This window comes from Microcaecilia unicolor, unplaced genomic scaffold (genome assembly GCF_901765095.1).
Source record: "Microcaecilia unicolor unplaced genomic scaffold, aMicUni1.1, whole genome shotgun sequence".
NCBI classification, from domain to species: Eukaryota; Metazoa; Chordata; class Amphibia; order Gymnophiona; family Siphonopidae; genus Microcaecilia; species Microcaecilia unicolor.
In genome coordinates this window covers 65,240-86,429 of record NW_021963245.1, presented here as the reverse complement: position 1 = coordinate 86,429, position 21,190 = coordinate 65,240, and the positions used below count along the sequence as shown (strand labels likewise).

The 21,190-nt window shown below is 42.2% G+C and overlaps 1 pseudogene; it reads right to left on the bottom strand.

Moving 5' to 3' along the window:
* The window catches only part of LOC115459104, a 50,403-nt pseudogene that overhangs the window by 18,565 nt on the left and 10,648 nt on the right, over positions 1–21,190 (bottom strand).

Here is a 21,190-nt window from a genome sequence, read left to right as displayed (position 1 = left end):
TAATATAAATTTTCCTAGGATTGACCCTTTTTGCTGGATATGACAACCTCATACTTGTTTAAGGATTCTGAATACCTACAACCTAAAACAGCCTGCAATCTGAGTACTAACCATATATTTGTTGAGCCACCATAACAATGCTTAATCAAAACCACTGTTCCTTCCGAGGACCACTGAGATAGATACATTAGATTATCTCCCCATGTACTATGCAACAGATGCAATAGAAGTCATAGCAAGACCTGAAAGTATTTATTAGTATGATCCACCTGAAATTGCTATTACCCACATACCTATACTTCATGAGATTTTGCAGATGAACTCATGGATTTGTCCCATTCATAAACCTCTCTCACTACAGGTTTGAGTTAGCCTCAAGAGGGGTAACATCAAGATTAAGGCCCAAGGGATTGAGTAATATAAAGGGAATTCCATATGCCCAAATAATATATCACCTGAGAATGAAGTTTCCTATCTTGCACCATACCTTCTAACAATTTGTAAGACCAAAACTCCCCCTCTCGTTTGATAGCTTACCACCTTCTGGAATGGATGATGACAAGCTTGACGAGCTTTGTGTCACCCCTCTCCAGAGGGGGTGACAAGTGGGGAATGTATAATTATACTACAGCAAGAGGCCCTCACTGGATGCCCACCGAAAGGGTGGAAGGCCAGATTTTAGGACTCAGGCTGTAAAAATACCAGCTAGGTTTAAAAATCTATGACTGGCTGAGCATGGACTTGCTTTTCCTGCAAGTTAATATGTGTTCTACCCTAAGATCTATCCACTGGAATAGTGGCAGGCCAAACTACATAGCTTTGTACAGCTGAAAAGCACTGCCTAGGCCTGATAACCTACTAATGGCCTTATAGAACAAAATCAGGTACAAATTGAATGTAGCACTTATTAAAATGGAGTTTGTCTTTCTATAAGATGAAACTTAGATCATAAGATAATAGAAAAAGGGGAAGTGAAACTGAAATGCTAAGAATAAGATGTTCTGGCAGAAGAGAAAAACATGTTGACAAAAGAGGAAATTGCGAAATAACTTGCAATAGCTGGAACGGAAAGAGTTGGGTACAGAACAACAGATGGCAGGACAGGACAGTTTAACCACAGAAATTGAGAAATAGTTGAAAAAAAACAGGTCCCAAAATAGGTCCAGCCATAGACTTCTATTGAGAGAAGAGAGTATAAAAGAAGGGTGATTTGGGCTTAATTTCGGAGTCGTCCCCAACACTTCTCAGACGGCAGAGCGCTGTGCCATTGAACCCAGAATCTGTCCGATGTCTGTACTACTTTGAAACTTTGGTAAGAATAAATGCCTTCTATCTGAAACCTATCTCTGTCTTCATTTTCAAGTATTCCTTACCTGTCACTTATTTTACAAACTAAACTAAACCCACACCAGACACTCATTTTGTGCACAAAATACTGATAAATTCAAATAGACTATATGTGGGAACATAAATGGCCCAGAATACACCTAGATCCAGAAAGGCAGAAAGCAGAGGTCATGGGGATCAGTTTTGAATTACGCCTTCTGATGCCTCCCCAGAACCAACCACCCTGGGATTGGAGGGAAACTATAAAGAATCTTCTGGATGAACTTAAGATGTTCCCCTCCCCATTTGGAAAAGTCCAGAAGGGGTCTAAAAGAGGTCAATTTAAAACACCTCATAAGATAGTCCTAAACATACTTAAAATAACCTGCCATAATACTCATGGGATAAAGTAAGGTTACAATACTACAACGCAAATACAAAGTATGCAGATACTTTATACCCAAGGTATGCACACCACGAACATTTACAAAAAGAAACTATGGGGAAGTTTACCCTTTGAAAATGCTATTCCACAATCAAGAGAGCAATGTATTCCTTCACATGGAGTCTGAAAACTGGTCCCAAGGTGTGCAAGGTTCTCTATGATACTTTTCAACATATTATACCAAATCACCCTACTATTCTTTTGCTAGATTGTTAATGAGAGAAAACTTCAACAAAACCACTTACTAAATTTTACTCAAATGAAACCTCAACTGCCGAGGAAGGTCAGCAAAACGCTGTCTATTCTCAAGTGGCTTCCTATTACCGGTTTCTTAATAATACACTTGGTAAAAAAGAGCAATGAAAACCCCCCAAAAACAAATATGGGTGAAAAGATTGCTCCCAAAAAGCCGAACGTATGATACCACACAAAAAATTTGAATGCCAAAGTTCTCTCAGCAGTCTCTGAAGCGGAAGGCTGTAAACTCCAAAACAGAGCCAAAAGTAACTGCACAGCAAAACGTAATCACTTATCTGACCATGTATCCTTTTAATTGTTATTCATTCACCAAAAGGATAAAATCCAAAATCGCTGTAACTTAGTTGAACATCCTTGACAAGGAATCAGGATCTGCCTTGTTTTCACTGCTGCATCAGCAGAACATAAGAATAGCAATACTGGGTCAGACTAATGGTCCATCTAGCCCAGTATCCTGTTTTCAACAATGGCCAAGCCAGGTCACAAGTACCTGGCAGAAATCCAAACATAGCAACATGCCATGCTACCAATCCCAGCACAAGCAGTGGCTTCCCCATGTCTGTCTCAATAGAAGAATATGGACTTTTCCTCCAGGAACTTGTCCAAACCTTTTTAAACCCAGATACGCTAACCGCTGTTACCACATCCTCCTGCAAAGAGTTCCAGAGCTTAACTATTCATTGAGTGAAAAAATATTTCCTCCTATTTGTTTTAAAAGTATTTTCATGTAACTTCCTTGAGTGTCATCTAATCTTTGTACTTTTTGAATGAGTAAAAAAAAAAAAAAATCGATTCACTTCTACTCAATCTACACCACTCAAGATTTTGTGGACCTCAATCATATCTCCCCTCTGCCATCTGTTTTCCAAGCTGAAGAGCCCTAACCCCTTTAGCCTTTCCTCATATGAGTTCCATCCCCTTTATCATTTTGGTCGCTCTTCTTTGAAACTTTTCTATTTCCGCTATATCTTTTTTGAGATATAGCAACCAGAACTGAACACAATACTCAAGGTGAGGTCACACCGTGGAGCGATACAGAGGCATTATAGTATTTTCGGTCTTATTTTCCATTCCTTTCCTAATAATTTCTAGCATCGTGCTTGCTTTTTTGGCCACCACCACACACTGGACAGAAGATTTCAGCATATTGTCTACAATGACACCTAGAACCTTTTCTTGGGTGCTGACCCCCAAAGTGGACCATAGCATCAGGTAATTATGATTTGGATTATTCTTTCCAATGTGCATCACTTTGCATTTTTCTACATTAAATTTCATTTGCCATTTGGATGCCCACTCTTCCAATTTCCTAAGGTCTTCCTGCAATTTTTCACAGTCCGCATGTGTTTTAACAACCCTGAATAGTTTTGAGTCATCTGCAAATTTAATCACCTCACTTGTCATTTCGATTTCCAGATCATTTATAAATATGTTAAATAGCACTGGTCCCAGTACAGATCCCTGTTGCTCTCCACTATTCACCCTCCACCATTGAGAAAAATGGCCATTCCAATAACCTATTCCTAATCCACAACAGACTATTGCCTCCTATACCATGACTTTTTAATTTTCTCAAGTGTTTCTCATGAGGAAGTTTGTCGAAAGCTTTCTGAAAATCTAGATACACTACATCAACCGGCTCACCTTTATCCACATCTTTATTCACCCCTTCAAAGGCATGAATCAAATTTACATGGGGATATGCTTTTAAACTAGAGGCCTTCAGTAAATATATGGGGTTTTTTAAAATATAAAACATCCAGAGTGGTTCTACTCTTACAGTGCTGAAACCCTCCTTGATACTGATAATAGCTCCAGAGCTCCATGTGGACAGTGTGGAGAGATGAAGCTGCCATTTTCATTCTCTAGCCCCTCTGACTCCCTGATGACTTGTTCTTTCAATATTGAACAGTATACAACAGTGGCCTAGCTACATGGGGCTAGGGGGGCCTGGGTCCCCCATAGATTTGGCCCTGGACCCCCCTGCCAACGACCCTCTTGACCCCCCCTCCAGCCGTCGCCTGCCTTTGCTTGTGGGGGACCCCGCCAGCCGAGGTCCTCTTCTTCCCGCAAAAGGCTTCCTTCTGTTTCTGACGTCGATGTCGATGTCAGACTCACAGCTTATCTGCAAGGCTTCGTGCAGGACGTCAGAAACAGAAGGAAGCCTTGCGCGGGAAGAGGACCTCGGCTGGCAGGGGTTGGGGTCCCCCGCCAGCAAAGGTAGGTGACGGCGGGTTGGCGGCGGGAGGGGAGGGGTTCGAGATGGTCGTCGGCGGGGGGGGGGGGGCAAAGTTGGTGGTAGCGGCGGCGGGGTTGGCAATGGTGGTGGGGGGGGGTTGGTGGCACCAGGGGAGGGGCTAAAATGTGCTCCCTCACTTCGGGCTCTGTACCCCTCCCCCGCCAAAGTCTGGCTACGCACCTGGTATACAGAGGATAAAGTTTTCTTTCAAGAATCTAAGGTCACCAACTTCGATTTCACTACCTCTTAATTCAGCACTTTACTTCCTTCCTCTCCTCAAGAAAAAGATAGATGGAAAGGTTTATCTGCTGTGAGTCACAAGAACATAATCCTTACAGTTAAACAAAAACAAACACGTAGACTATATTATATATCCAGAAATGCCATGTCCAGCACTACCTCTCACTCAGTCACAGAACATTTGACTAGCCCAATCCAAGATGGCGCTCTGGTTATAAAGATGCTGAAGATTAAGCTCCACCCACTAAGGCGACGTTACAAATCAGTACTCATTTAAGGACCTGTCCTAAATACTCAAACAAAATTCAGTAGAATGCCACCCACACTTTCCAAAAATACTAGGACAAGGGGGCATGCAATGAAGCTGCAGTGTAGTAAATTTAAAACGAATTGGAGGAAATGTTTCTTCACTCAACGTGTAGTTAGACTCTGGAATTCATTGCCAGAAAAAGTGGTTAAGGCGGTTGACTTAGCGGACTTTAAAAAAGGTTTGGACGGCTTCCTGGAGGAAAAGGCCATAGAATGTTATTGAATGGACGTGGGAATAATCCACTATTTCTGGGATGGGCGGGACAAATTGTTTGTTCTTTTGGCCACTGTCGGAGACAGGGCGCTGGGCTCAATGGACCCTTGGTCTGTCCCGGCATGGCGATGCTTATGTACTTAATTGAAAAATCCATTTTTGTTCATGCTGATGAAGTAATTTAGGGATATCACCTCTATGTCCATTTCACCTGATCTGGTCAATAGCCATGCATTTCAGTTCCTCCAACTTCTGCTGATGTTCCTGACAGTGTCATACCAAAGAATCCTCTATTTTACCAGTAGGAATGCAATGTTTATGCTTTATGAGTCTCATTTTCAACATCTGCTTTGTTTGACCAATGTACTTCAAATTGCATGGACACTGTGAGGAGCAAATAAACTACAAAGCCCAGAAGGCAGTGCAGCTTCAGAGGAATCAAGAAATAAGAAACTACAAAACCCAGAAAGCAGTGCAGCAGCAGGAAAATCAGGACCCGAGAAACTACAAACCCCAGAAGGCAGTGCAGCAGCAGAGGAATCAGGGAAAAGGAGAGGCTGGCATGCATGAAAGGGAAGAGACCGGGGGGGGGGGGGGGGGGGGGGGGGGGGGGGGGTGATTGGGAAATGGAATCAGATGTGGAAGGGGAGGAGCCCTGAGATCGAGAGGAAGGGGAGGAGAGAATGTATGAAGTCTTTATTGAACATTTATCAAAACAGCATAACAAAATACAGCACTCCAGAACAAGTAAGTAATAGCATAACTGATCAGCTCCAGGTCTCTCTCAGTCAATCACAGCGTGTTTAGCTGATACCAGTAACAGCTAAACGCGCTGGGATTGGCTGAGAAAGGCCTGGAGGGCGGGACGTCCAAAAAGTTTTCATTTTGACGTCCTTGCAAGTCTCGATCCTGTGGGGGGGGGGGGGGGGTGCAAGCTGAAAACAACCTTGGAGGAGACTGTTGAGAGAACTGTGGTTCTGGTCAGTTCAGGCAGGTAAGAGAAACACGTCCAAGAAGGACGCCCATCACAAAAACTGCAGGAAGATGTCCAAATCAAAATTTTGGACTTCCCGCCCTCCAGGTCTCTCTCAGCCAATCCCAGCGCGTTTAGCTATTACTGGTATCAGCTAAACGCACTGTGATTGGCTGAGAGAGACCTGGAGGGAGGGACATCCAAAATGTTTTCATTTGGACGTACTTGCAAGTCCCGATCCTATGGGGGGGGGGCGCAACTGTGGTTCTGGTCAGTTCAGGCAGGTAAGAGAAACACGTCCAAGAAGGACGCCCATCACAAAAACTGCAGGAAGATGTTCAGCTCGTCCAAGTGCTCGTCAGGGACTTCCCCCCCCCCTTCCATAAAGGATGTCCTTGGCATGCGCAGAGCAGCCAGCATAACGCTTGGCTGCTCTGCGCATGCTTGACCGGCCGACTGTTTTCCGATGGAATAGAGCATGCAAGTGAGCTACAACGAGCAGCTCATTTGCATTCCCTTTCATTGATGCATAGCCGTTCCCTACCGATTCACTATGGAATCGATAAGGGAAGGGCTCTTCCGAGGACTTTAGTGCACCTCCCCCTTAATTGTTCTAAACTGGGTGAGAAGCTTTTCTACCATAAGCTGCAGGGGAATATCTGATTAAACTGAACTGTGAGGAATTTTGCTAAGGTGAGCTACAGTAAGCAGCTTAATTGGAGCTGTGCTGAAGAAGCTGCAGTGGAAACCTAATTTAACTGAACTGTGCGGAAAAGGGAACTGCAGCAAAAAGGGGACTAATCTGAAGGGAGTAGGAGAGTCTTATACAGATTGAACTGTGAGAGAAGTGTGACTTTGCCGGACGGAGGGCTAGATGCATCAACCAAACGTTAAAAAATCTAAATCGTAAAAGTGCTTAACGAATTTGAAACAACGAAGAATGCACAAAAAAACAGCTCAGAAATGTTCGGTGAGTATTGAAAAGTACAATGTATCATACGTTCGTAATCCCTGTCGTTAATTTGCCCCTTAAGCATGCGCAGAGCAGCCAAGCGTTATGCTGGCTGCTCTGAGCATGCCACAAACATATTAAACCTACATAGGTTGCTTACGTCAGACTGGGGCGTGCGAGGGGGGGATCGCAACCTGCAAGCCCTTTAGCTGTCTGATCTAGCAGAAGAGTGCAGTTGAAGATAACTCTAAAAAGAACGACCCTCGTAAACCCCCTTTTGTAACAAAAGACCTCTTTGCAGCTTGTTTACAGTACTGGGAAAATTGGCTTCAGGGGATAGCAGAGAGTGTTAATTTTCAAAGCTGTGGGAGAAGGAGAGAGAGACAGGATTTTTAAGCTGCAGGGAGAAGCAGTATGTTTAGTTTTGTAGTGATGCAGGGGGGAACGGAGAGCCACGTGTTTGTGTTTGTATCTCACTTTTCTTTTTAAACATGCCGGCTTGGATTTTTATGGTGTAGGGGGCAGCGGGGAGATGACAGCTCAGGCCTTAAAGACAGGTCTGAGCGCACGTAAAATTTCTGACGGTAAATGATTCGTTGCAATCATCGGTATGGTTAGTGCATTCCGAATTGTCCACATTTCAATGGTAGTTTCTCGTTTGCATTCCGTTTTCGTTAGCTGCTTGCTTCGTAGGAAAAAGGCCTTTAATGCATTTAATGCATGCAATGGTTAGGAATTTCCTTCGTTAAAGGGTTGTTAGAGGGTCGGTTAGGAATTTCCTTCCTTAAAGGGTTGTTAGAGGGTCGTTAAGGTTTAGTGCATCTAGCCCAGAGGGAGAAGTCTGATTGAATCTGAATAAGAACAAATGTTGTAAGGAGATAATAAAGCTTTTTTGGAGAATTTCCTGTTTGCCTGAGGCACTATTTGCAGGACTTAAATCCTCAGACTGGATGATGTGTGGAACTGAGGAAAGAAAGACTGTGAAGTTGCTGGGGTTGTGAAGAAACAGAGGGTGATCCTGACATATTGTTATCATGTAAATAACTGCCTTAGAAGTAAATGTAGTAGAGCAAGTCAATTGAAACATACGTTGATGCTTTTCACTCCAAAATTGTGTTGCTTCAATAGTGACCACATAAATCCCACATTTACACACATTTTATGTCCCTTAGGTTCAGAATTGTGTATTTTCCAAACATCAGATCGACGAAACATAAGCCATAGGGAAAGTGGAATATGAAGCACACAGTTTAAAGATTTTCAATTATAGCAACTTAATTGTCAAGCATTTATTTGATAAAGAGGGCATATTACTGTATGTCACATTTCTACCAGGGATACTCATGTCCAATTTGAGCGTGCACAGACTGCAAACAACATGCACTATTCACAACTGGTGCATAACAAGCAATAATGTATGCTGCTTGGGGACTAACACACAATAAGTTCAAGTAGAATAACAGCCCTTTGACCACACTTCACTAACCCCCCTTCCCCAAAACACCTACCATACCTCAGGGCAAGCTGATGTTTGAGGAGCAGAACTGGCTCAGCAGCATCACTCTTGTTCCTTAAGATATCACTTTACCAGCAGGAGGAGGAGGGAGGGGGAGAAGGGGAAAGGGAGAGGGGGAGATGGGATTAAGGGATGTAATTTTCTCCTAGCATTTTTGATGTGCTCTTCTATTAAAACTTTATTCTTAACAGAAATTAAACCTCTCTGATCTTCTTCCACTATTTGGGAAAAATAATGGGCCTGATCAAAATAAGGTTATGCTCCTACATTTAGGAACAAAATTTAGTTATGTGCCTAAATGTATCCCTTATTACATAGTAACATAGTAGATGACGGCAGAAAGACCTGCATGGTCCATCTAGTCTGCCCAACAAGATAAACTGATATGTGCTACTTCTTGTGTATACCTTACCTTGATTTGTATCTGCCATTTTCAGGACACAGACCGTAGAAGTCTTGCCCAGAACTAGCCCCACCACCCAAACACCATCTCCGCCTCCCAATCTCGGCTAAGCTTCTGAGGATCCATTCCTTCTGCACAGGATTCCTTTATGTTTATCCCACACATGCTTGATTTCCGCTACCGTTTTCATCTCCACCACCTCCCGCAGGAGGGCATTCCAAGCATCCACCACTCTCTCCGTGAAAAAATACTTCCTGACATTTCTCTTGAGTCTGCCCCCCTTCACTCTCATATCATTATTATCAACCAAACTTATGAATTCTGCTTTGCAATTGAAAATTCAATTTATGCCCGCCATTCATTTGCTTAGATTTTTGTGCCTAAATCAGTACTAAGCTCCTAATTTTTCCCCACCCTAAATCCACCACTCTTGACATCCACTTCTCCAAGAGGCCAATTTCAGAGCCAGCTCTGACAGGAACTTAAAAACCTTTCAAAATTGTACTACACGTACCATGTATAAATAAGGAGCTTGCACTACCCCTTCCACCGTTATGGTGACTTTGCCAAGCTGACAGTCAGCAGGTACTATGATGTACAGAAGACCTCCCCACAGACTAGAGATAACCACCTTCTCCTGCTTCACTGGAAACCTTTGTATAACCACAGGGGCACGACAAAATTGCTGAGCATTGCTGAGATCATCAGAATGACAGCCAATTTGTACCTGAAATAGAGAGATTTTTTGATTTACTGCCACATTGGACAAACACAAAATTAAGGTTCATGAGCACAAATATAATATAGTCATTTTTGGGGCTGGAAGTTTTCAAAAAAACTTTAATTAGGTCACCACATATCACATGATGAAAAGCAGAAATAACTATTGTTCTTTGCTAGAATAGCTTGCAAAATAATGACCTGTGACTAACAAACACAATTTGAGGCTTAGAATGCATTTTTATATGGCCAGTTTTTGAAAACTGCCCTTTGCCATGTACAGATCGGTATTCAAAGCAATTTAACCAGCCAGAAATGGTTCCTTGCCAGTTAAATCGCCTGTTTGGGGCTAACCCTCATTTTCAGCGGCACTTAACCAGTTAGTGCCGCTGAAAAGAAACGGTTAACGCCAAACTGCAAACTAACAATTTTGGAGGCATTCTGTGGGACGGATTCAGCACTTGGCCGGTTACATGCCAAAAATTCAGCACTTACCCTGCCAAGTTAACTACACAAATGGGTCCCACATAAAAGGCTATTCTATCTTTATGCAAATGCTGAATATCGGACATCACTGGCTGTGTCAAAACTGGATAGGTCCTGGCATTGGAAACAGTCTACTGCGCCTTCATTGGTGAAATGGCTCACTAAGATGTGGTATATTTGTGAACTGGAGCGTCTGTTAGCAGAGCGTTGACACCAGAGATGTAAATGGGAGACCATCTGGGAGCCTTTCATCTCCCAGTGTTCTGTTTGAACAATGTGTGAACTGGGTAAAATAATGGATGTATCTTCTTGTTCCGGAGAGTGGGAGGGTTGGGGAGGGAGGAGGGGTGGTGGGATACGAAATACCCTAAAAAGACTTGAAATGTCACTAAGTTGTATTATGGGCATTTAGACTGGTGGAAAGGTGTTCTTATTTGTATATTTGTTTATATTGCTACTATATACTTGTATATGTAAGATACGAGAATGATATTGGAGATTCCATGTATGTTTCCTTTCATGTCTGAACAATTAATAAAGACTTTATGCAAATTAAAAAAAAAAGTTAGGCACCAACGCCCAGGAAATTGCACCTAACTTTAGGCGAAGCCATCTGTACAAACTGAAACATGGTGCAAATGTACATGCCTAATTTAGGCGCATATCACCCATATTGTATAATAACGTGCGTAAATGCTAGGAACGCCCCCCATTCTGCCCATGACCCTCCCATTTCCACCTATGACTCTCCAATTTTACTCAAGTGTAAAATTTAAGCATTGATCCCATGGGTAAGTTCCGATTAAATCTAATTAGTACCAATGATTGCTTGTTAAAATGCCAATTATTGGCACTAATTAGATTATCTAATTAAACTGTGTATGCAAATTGGGTGCGCGCCCAAATTTGCGCACTCAATTTTTGGCAAACTTTATAGAATTAGGGGGAAAAGCTGCAATTTTGTTTTTTGTAAGTATGTAACCCTAGTAGCGCTTTAGAAATGTTAAGTAGTAGTAGTAGTAAATGATAGCAGAGGAGGTGCTTTTCGACACCAGAAAGGTGAGCACAATTCCCCCTTCAAGCACTCCTCTAAGCCCCAGGGCAAAATTCTGAGCTAGATACAGTTTATGCAGACATAAGCAGGCAAAAATGCCAAAGGGGAAATGTTCTAAGGCATACATGTATTTATTCTAAAATATGAATACATTTAGGCTGTTCAAACCAAGCCTAGAACCTGCCTCCTTAAATCTCTCTGAGCAAAATATCCCACTTGAAAAACATTTTACTAGAAACAAAATTATTCCACTGGAAAAATTTTTGAAGAAAATGGGAGTAAAAAAAAAAATCGATCCCCCTCAGCTTTTTGATAGATAAGTTCTACATTTAGCAGGCAACTTTAGAAAACTTAGGGGTCCTTTTACTAAGGTGCACTGAAAAATGGCCTGCGGTAGTGTAGACGTGTTTTGGGCGTGCGCAGAATCATTTTTTAGCGCACCTGCAAAAAATGCCTTTTTAAAATTTTTGACGAAAATGGACGTGCAGCAAAATGAAATTTGCTGCGCATCCATTTTGTGTCCGAGACCTTACCACTAGCCATTGACCTAGCGGTAAAGTCTCATGCGGTAACTGGGTGGTAATAACCTACTTGCATCAAATGCCACTTGCTGCGCGTAGCTGATACGGGCCAGAAAATAAAAAATATCTTTCAGACGCACATAGTGGATGCGCGCCAAAAATTAAATTACCGCAAGGGCCATGCTGAGGCTGGGCGGTAACTCAGAATTGGCGCGTGTAGGCGCATACGCAGCTTAGTAAAGGGCCCCTTAGGAAACTGAACTAACTTGATTTTTTGTTGTTGTTGTAGAATAATTGTTCTTCCTAAAGGTACCCTGATGGAGACGCATAGTGCCACACTGAGGACTAAAAGAGACTTGATTCTTTGTTAATGGAAGAAGATAAGCCATTAAATAATTGAACTTGCTGAAAATGTCATTTTTTACTATTTTTTTTGTATGATTTGGTGATTTGTCTCCTAAGAAGTATATATTAAGAAAACCTCTAAATTTATTGGACAATGGGAAAAAGGTTTTAGATAATGTAGGATTTGTTAATGTGGAACAGCATTTTAGAAAAGACGTTCAACTCAGAATGTGAATATCCCAGTCAAAATGTCACAAATGGATGCCCATCTGACACGTATTTTAGAACAGGATACAGCCTGTTCTAAAATACATGTGAGATGAAGCCACACTGAGCCCGCAAAAAGGTGGGAAAATGTGGGATACAAATGCAATAAATAATAATTATAATGAACATCTATGTACGGGAAATATCCAGAGTGAATATCCATATTAAAGCTGAAATGTCCAAATTACTAACAGGGAAACCAAGGGACATGCACATCTGTGCGGCAGCATAGGAATATCCACCTTATAAAATGGCTGCAAAGACATCCAGGCAGAGCAGAGGGGTAACCTAATGGTTAAAGCACTGGGTTAAGAAACAAGGGACCCAGGTTCAAATCCCACATCAGCTGTTTGTGATGTTTTTTTAAATTGTTAAGTCCTCCAGGGACAGAAACATATTTACTGCGCCTGAATACATAAAACATCTGGAAGCCTGAAGGCTATTGAAGTGGTGCACATTCAGGTACGGTAGGTATTTTTCTGTCCCTAGAGGGCCCACAATTATAAAAATATTAATAAAAAAAAAAAGGTTAAGTGGGATTTGGTTTTCAGTCCACTGCACTAAACATTAGGCAACTCCTCAAATCTGCAAACTGTTCTGTTAAGAATGGCCATAGTACCTAAAGCTGTCAAACAGCCTGGTATCCCTTGTCGATTTCACATTTGGGGGTGAGAAAGAGAGACAGCAAACACAGGGGGATTAAGGAGGTGTCATGCCTTAATTCCTCAGTGGACAGTTGCTCAATCAAAGAACCTTTCTGCAACCTAGATGTACCCAGTACCAGGTCTAAAAAAAAAAGTCCTTTAAGTCATGGAGGTCTTTTCCCCTTCTGTGATCAGAATTGCATGTCCAAATTTTGACTACTCCCTAGTCCCGCACTACATACACCCAGGCTACGACCCCTTGCCATATGGACATATTGCTGTGCTACATATTCATTTCCTGGATTTATATAATTGGGATTTGGATGTCCATGCAATACGAGAATCTAAATATCAGTTTTCAGACATCCAACTAGAGTTTATCAACATTTTTTTTCTATATGATGATTACACGTGGAGGGGCATAATTGAACAGGGACGACCATCTCTAAGGATGCCCATCTCTGAGGACGTCCCCACGAATGGGCGGGACATCCCGTATTATCGAAGCAAGATGGATGTCCATCTTTCGTTTCGATAATACGGTCGGGGACGCCCAAATCTCAGCATTTAGGTCGACCTTACAGATGGTCGACCTAAATGTTGAGATGGTCGACCTTAGAGATGGGCGACCTCGGTTTTCGGCGATAATGGAAACCGAGGACACCCATGTGAAAAACGACCAAATCCAAGGCATCTGGTCGTGGGAGGAGCCAGCATTCGTAGTGCACTGGTCCCCCTCGCATGCCAGGACACCAACCGGGGACCCTAGGGGGCACTGCAATGGACTTCACAAATTGCTCCCAGGTGCATAGCTCCCTTACCTTCAGTACTGAGCCCCCCAAAACCCACTCCCCACAACTGTACACCACTACCATAGCCCTTAGAGATAAAGGGGGGAACCTACATGTGGGTACAGTGGGTTTTGGGTGGGTTTTGGAGGGCTCACATTTACCACCACAAGTGTAACAGGTGGGGAGGGATGGGCCTGGGTCCGCCTGCCTGAAGTGCACTGCACCCACTAAAAACTGCTCCACGGACCTGCATACTGCTGTGATGGAGCTGGGTATGACATTTGAGGCTGGTATAGAGGCTGAAAAAAAATGTTCTTTAATTTTTTTATTGGGTGGGAGGGGGTTGGTGACCACTGGGGGAGTAAGGGGAGGTCATCCCCGTTTCCCTCCGGTGGTTATCTGGTCAGTTCGGCACCTTTTCAAGGCTTGGTCGTGAAAAAAAAGGGACCAAGTAAAGTTGGCCAAATGCTCGTCAGGGACACCCTTCTCTTTTACATTATCGACCGAGGACGCCCATCTCTTAACCACACTCCCGTCCCGCCTTCGCTACGCTGCCGAACCCCCCCCCCCCCCCCCCCGTAAACTTTGGTCATCCTCACGACGGAAAGCAGTTGAGGACACCCAAAATCGGCCTTCGATTATGCTGATTTGGGCGACCCTGACAGAAGGACGCCCATCTCCCGATTTGTGTCGAAAGATGGGCACCCTTCTCTTTCGATTATGCCCCTGATAATAACTAAATCTTCCCTTCAGGGATGTGATTTTTACCAGTATGAGCAAACTTTTTCACCGAAATATGTTTTTAATAGGATAAAACAAATTAAACTCTGGAATTCGTTGCCAGAGAATGTGGTAAAGGCGGTTAGCTTAGCGGGATTTAAAATGGACTTGGGGAAAAATCCACTGCTTATTTCTGGGATAAGCAGCACAAAATGTATTGAACTTTTTCGGGATCTTGCCAGGTATTTGTATTTGTGACCTGGATTGGCTACTGTTGGAAACAGAATGCCTGGCTTGATGGACCTTTGGTGTGTCCCAGTGTGGCAATACTTACATACTTGCACAGTCCATCCAGTCTGCCCAACAAGGTGGCCAGAGCTGCACCCACTACTCTGTGTGGCCCCAGCCAGCCATCTTAAACACGGATTATCAAGTGTCCAACATGTCTCCATCAGCCAAACACATGGAGAATTTAAAAATTATTATCTGTCATTGCTTCATTTGCTTACTAACAAATACCCAGTGTGCCTGAATATAACTCATTTTTGAGCAGTGCCGCATGAAAATCGCTAGCGCAGCTTGATCAAAGAGGTCCAAAGGGGAAAATACAACTGTTGGAATCTTTAGGACAACCCTCAATTAAGGATAGAAATTATATGTTTCGACGTTTAGAATATTTGAAAAATAAAACAAGAAAACTTAATTTGAGGTTTACCAATTTCCCAAGATCCCCTCTAATTATGCCAATTGATATGGTAAAAAAATATATGACTGATATATTGGGGATGTCGAATGAGTCACTACCTCCAATTGTGCAGGTACAATATTTACAAGAAAAATCAGAGGAAACAAATTTTCAACCAAAGGAATGCAGACTCAACTTTACTGGAACACTGTAATATTACAGGAGTCTTCAAATACATTCAAGATATTTCCACATCTATTGCCTTCATATATTCATTGCTTTCTTAACTAGGAGCAGTCAGTTGTCCGTAAACCAGATATATGCCCCAGTACTGTCAGATATATAGTATCTGCTTTACAGAGGCCGCTTTCTCCCTGTTCTGAGTGCTGGAAACTGCTCTCCCAATGTACTACTACTACTACTACTATTTAGCATTTCTATAGCGCTACAAGGCATACACAGCGCTGCACAAACATAGAATGTACAAAGCAGCAAAGGACTTGAAGCAGGTGAAGAGCTCAGAAGGCAGCACACATTCAAATAACAATACAGTTAGTGACGTCACCCACCGCTATCTGCTTTACAGAGGCAAATATTGTTAAAATATTGTTTACATTATAACAATAATATTGTGTGTATCCCTGGCACCGAGGTCATAGCACACCAGAAAAAAGCTTTGTAACATTTGTTTTAAATACTCACCTGAAGGCTGTTTCCAACGACAGATGGATGGAAGGTCACTACTGCAGTGTTATTTGGTGAAATATAAAGTCCTGTGCTTCTCCAAACTGTAGGGCCTAAAATTAATCAAACAAGTCATTACTAGGCCATTATTATGAATATGTGACAGTGTGCTCATTCTTATCAGTCAAACACTGAAATGCTCATCACACCTACCAGACAACTGACTGCATCATTATGGTAGAAATATATGGTAGAAATATACTTTTATACTAACGCAGAGCTATTTCTCTCATCCAGCACAGTAAAGGAATCCACTTCCCCCTACTTTCTGTTTAACGGAACCTGCTAATGACATGAAGCACTACTGCCTGACACAGAATGAAGAATTTGTCATGTCTAACTGCTGTCTTTAGTAGCAGCAATAGTAAGAATAATGATAAATGTTGTGCCTTCTTTTTCTTTACTCTCAAACTTTTATTCAACCAGATTACCAAAACATGTGCTACCATCCACTATCCAGATGGTTACAGGGTTGCTTATTTATTGCTGAAGTACACATCGGAGTTCCATTTGGACATACGGATGTGAACCAATTGAAATTACCTCTACCTTATCTTTTTTGTATCTTCAGTGAAAGTATACAGTAATCTATTACTCACTGTCCTTCCAAGTAACATACAGTAGTTATAATTTTCAAGAAAGATTTCTCACCTATGTTTGTGCAATTGATGTGAAGACTCACGGGACAGAGACTTGACTGAGGTGCAGTACAACTAATTTTCAATTTCTGGCGTGTAGGTTCTTGACCACATAGGCAGCTGCTATGGAGTTCTGCCCTTAGACTGAGCAGAAAGGCTTCCTTGGAATTCTTATGGACAGGACATTTTTTATCAACTTTTGGTATTCCGCTGCCAGAAACCATCTCCACAAGTTGTTTGTGAATAGAAGAGAAAGCAGGAAAATCTTGATGTGGCACTTTTACCAGTTCTGTGCACTCCTTTCTCAATGTTTCCATCCAAGGTGAAAGTTGTGATCCTAATTTACCCTTACCATTGATATCCTGCTGAAGCTGAGAGAGAGCCTTGCGGAAGTGGTAATGGCCAAACTCATCACCATGGCACAGTGGATCACAGCTAGTTGAACTCACAGTATGATGCAGAATGCTGATACCAAATTTATTGAGGATTTTGTTTCCCGGATACTCGGTGATTAGATTTTTACCTGTGTTCTGATAAGACCACCACCAGGCTTGACCTCCAATAAGCAAGCCCCCTCCTTCTGCAACAAACTCATGTATCTTGTCGGCTTCTCGTTCACTGTAGGACATACAGCAGTACACACTAAGATTTGGAACCAGCCCTGTTAGTTGACAATCAATCTTTTCCAGAACAAGTAGATCGTAGAGACCCTTTAAGCTGGGCTCAACGCCAACCTTCCCTTGTCTTCCATTGACCAGCCAGGACACTGCATTAAGAATAAACTTCTTTAACTGAGGGCATGAAAGCTGAGCTTCGTGGCTTGTCACCACAACTCGGCCATTACCATAATATGCTGCTGCTAGCAATGACCGGTAGGAATCATTCAGTCCAACAGAAAAAGCCAACGATCCATGAACAAATAGTGCTGATGGAATCCCACCTGTTTTTATGTTGAAATCAGTCACTCCCTCTAACAGAAACTTCAGATCTCTGGTGGTATCAATTCCATGCCTACAAAAAACAATGAGAAAAATAGCCATTCAAATAAAGGTCTACATTAGGCTTACTAATGTGCATTACTGAACTAACATGCATTACTGTTGCTTAGTATGAATTATTGCTATTTAACACTAAGAAACAGGACCCAATGACAACAATAGGACCTTGTGGTAAGTTACAAATGAAATAAAGATAATTACAATCACAGTTACCAAGACCCCAACCCCACTTCTGCAATAACACAAAACATCCCAAACATGTATACAGCTCTAATTATTGTACTCAGATCTGATATATATATTTTTCCGTTTGTGTGCACACAATAATGTTACCAGTATATCAAATCTTCGCTAGCGTCGCTGCTTTCTTGCGTTAGGTACCTTGGTCTTCTCCACAACCCTGTCTCCTCGGTTGGCGAGGTCAGCTCACCGGCTCAGGAACTCCAGGATACCTACTGCTCTGACTCAAAAAAACTCAAAAAAAGGAAAACCCTGACTTTCTGTGCTCGGTGTATGTGCTAACCTCAATCAGTAGTTTCTTTGGCAAGGAACTTGTGGACTAACTAGATAAAAAAAAAAAACAGATAAGCAGGGGAAATTCCTATCTAAACCGCAATTTGACAAATATTTATTTGTTTATTTGGATTTTGCTCACACCTTTTTCAGTAGTAGCTCAAGGTGAGTTACATTCAGGTAAACTGGATATTTCTCTGTCCCAGGAGGGCTCACAATCTAAGTTTGTACCTGAGGCAATGGAGGGTTAAGTGACTTGCTTAAGATCACAAGGAACAGCAGTGGGATTTGAACCAGCCACCTTGAAAGGCTTTAGTTGCTGCTGAACACAGCAGCTTGGTTTCTTTGCAAAGTATGTAAGTTTGACCACGTCATCCTATTGCTCTTCAGTTCGCACTGGCTGCCAGTTCATTTCCAGATTAAGTTTTATCCTCAGTTTTATATGGCTTTGCATGAGGGAATATTTCTTTATTTATCAATTTTATCCATCCCTTATGTCCCCAGCCACTCACTTCCATCAGCTATTAAACAACGTTTAGTTTTGCCACCTACAGTACACACTCATTTTGGATCCACGAGAAACGGGGCCTTTTTCTTTTTGAGCTTAAGTCTCCAAAATAATCTGCCTTCCTCAATGTGTGGTGAATTGTCTTTTAAGAAATTTAAATCTGCTCTTAAAGCTTCATTTTCTTCAGCTACCTTTTAGAAACCAACTTATCTGAGACTCAAAAGTGGATTATGTTTCCCTCCATACAACTGGAATGACCAAGCTATCTAGTTCAAGTGGCATTCCTTTCTATTTCTTGGTTTAGTTGTAAACCGCTTTGACACACCTGCCAGATAAGATTGTTTAATAATAACAAACATAAGTGGGTTCTGAGTTAGGAGTCACCACCCAACAAAAAGATCTTGGAATTACTGTGGACAGTATGTTGAAATTTTCAACTCAGTATGCAACAGAAGCTAAAAAAAAAAGCAAAGAGAATGTCGAGCATTATCTGAAAATGGATGGAGACGAAAACTTAGAATACCATTATGCCTCTATTTAGGTCCCTGGTACCTTAATTTTTGTGCATAGGTCCAGTTGCTCTCTATCTCAAAAGGATGTAGTGTAACTAGAAAAGGTTCAGAGAAGTGTGGCAAAAATAAAAAAAGGGGATGAACACCTTCCTTATGAAGAGAGGCCGAACAGGTTAAGATTCTTCAGCTTGGAGAAAATACAACTAACAGGAGATACAATAGAAGTTTATAAAATTATGAGTGGGGTAGAATGGTTAAATAGGGAACAGTTATTTAATCTGTTGAACAACACATATATAAAAGAGGACACCCCATGAGACTATTGACCAGACGAGTAAAAACAAAGGAGTCGATATTCAAAATGATTTAAACAGTCAGAATCAGCTCCTGGTTCATTAAATTGCCTCTTTGGGGCTAGTTGATGAAAATAACCAGTTAGCACCGAACTGAAAACCAGCTATTTTCAAGGTATTGCAGGGGTGATAGCTTTTTCCCGCATGAGAAACCTCAAAGAGATTTTGAGTCCAGCTGCATTACCGGCGGAGCACAAACCACAGGATGACAGCTTACCAGCAGGACACTTCAAATATAACAAACGCAATTGTAGCATGTGTCCAATAGCTATTCAGGCAGACAATTTCAGGAACAGGGTTGATAACAAAGATATCTAAATTTAAACATCATACAAATTGCCTAACTCCTAGAGCGATATATTACTACTACTACTACTATTTAGCATTTCTATAGCGCTACAAGGCGTACGCAGCGCTACACAAACATAGAAGAAAGACAATCCCTGCTCAAAGAGCTTACAATCTAATAGACAAAAAATAAAGTAAGCAAATCAAATCAATTAATGTGTATGGGAAGGAAGAGAGGAGGGTAGGTGGAGGCGAGTGGTTACGAGTCAAAAGCAATGTTAAAGAGGTGGGCTTTCAGTCTAGATTTAAAGGTGGCCAAGGATGGGGCAAGACGTAGGGGCTCAGGAAGTTTATTCCAGGCGTAGGGTGCAGCGAGACAGAAGGTGCGAAGTCTGGAGTTGGCAGTAGTGGAGAAGGGAACAGATAAGGATTTATCCATGGAGCGGAGTGCACGGGAAGGGGTGTAGGGAAGGACGAGTGTGGAGAGATACTGGGGAGCAGCAGAGTGAGTACATTTATAGGTTAGTAGAAGAAGTTTGAACAGGATGCGAAAACGGATAGGGAGCCAGTGAAGCGACTTGAGGAGAGGGGTAGTATGAGTAAAGCGACCCTGGTGGAAGACGAGACGGGCAGCAGATGCCCATGCAACAAGTTTTACATAGGTACATAAGTACATAAGTACATAAGTAATGCCACACTGGGAAAAGACCAAGGGTCCATCGAGCCCAGCATCCTGTCCACGACAGCGGCCAATCCAGGCCAAGGGCACCTGGCAAGCTTCCCAATTCAAGAATGGGCTAAACACAACAAACTGTGCCTGAACCCAAGTAAAACCAAGCTTCTCTGGGTCCCTAACATCAAAATCCCTTTTGGGAAGTACAAACTCCCCCTTAAATCACAAGTCAGGAACCTTGGAATAAAGTTATATTCCGCACTTACTCTGATTCCCCAAATCCAAGCAACCTTCAAGAGCTGCTTCTACTATTTACGACATGCACTACATGCACTACATGCACACATGGTTGAGCATCGCTCCCGTTTCACGCAACAACTGATTGGAGCCCCGCTGGTACAACACAGTGTCTCTCATACACATGCTTTTGATGATCTACAATGCATGACTATTGATCATCTTACTTTGTCCCAACGGGGAGGCGACATTAACAGGACACTACTGCAGAAAGAATTGTTCTGGATTTACCATTTGAACACCATGGAACCATTGGGTCTCAACACACATATGCATTGGGGATGTTATACGTGACCGCGTTGATTTTGTTGACACTACTCAGCTGATTTCAGGTTCCGGTTATTTCATCTATCATTTCCGTTTTTTGATCTTTAAAACAAGATGCTGCTGCTGCCATTTTTTTTAAACAATTGGTGGCGTGCACGTTATAATGAATTGCACCTAGTAAGTACACGCTGGTTTTGGGGAGTTTTATAAGTTCACTTAATTGCGTGGGTTCTTATTTTTACTCTCTTTTTTAGGAGAGCACCAATACAGCAGACCGGACTAGCCGTGACC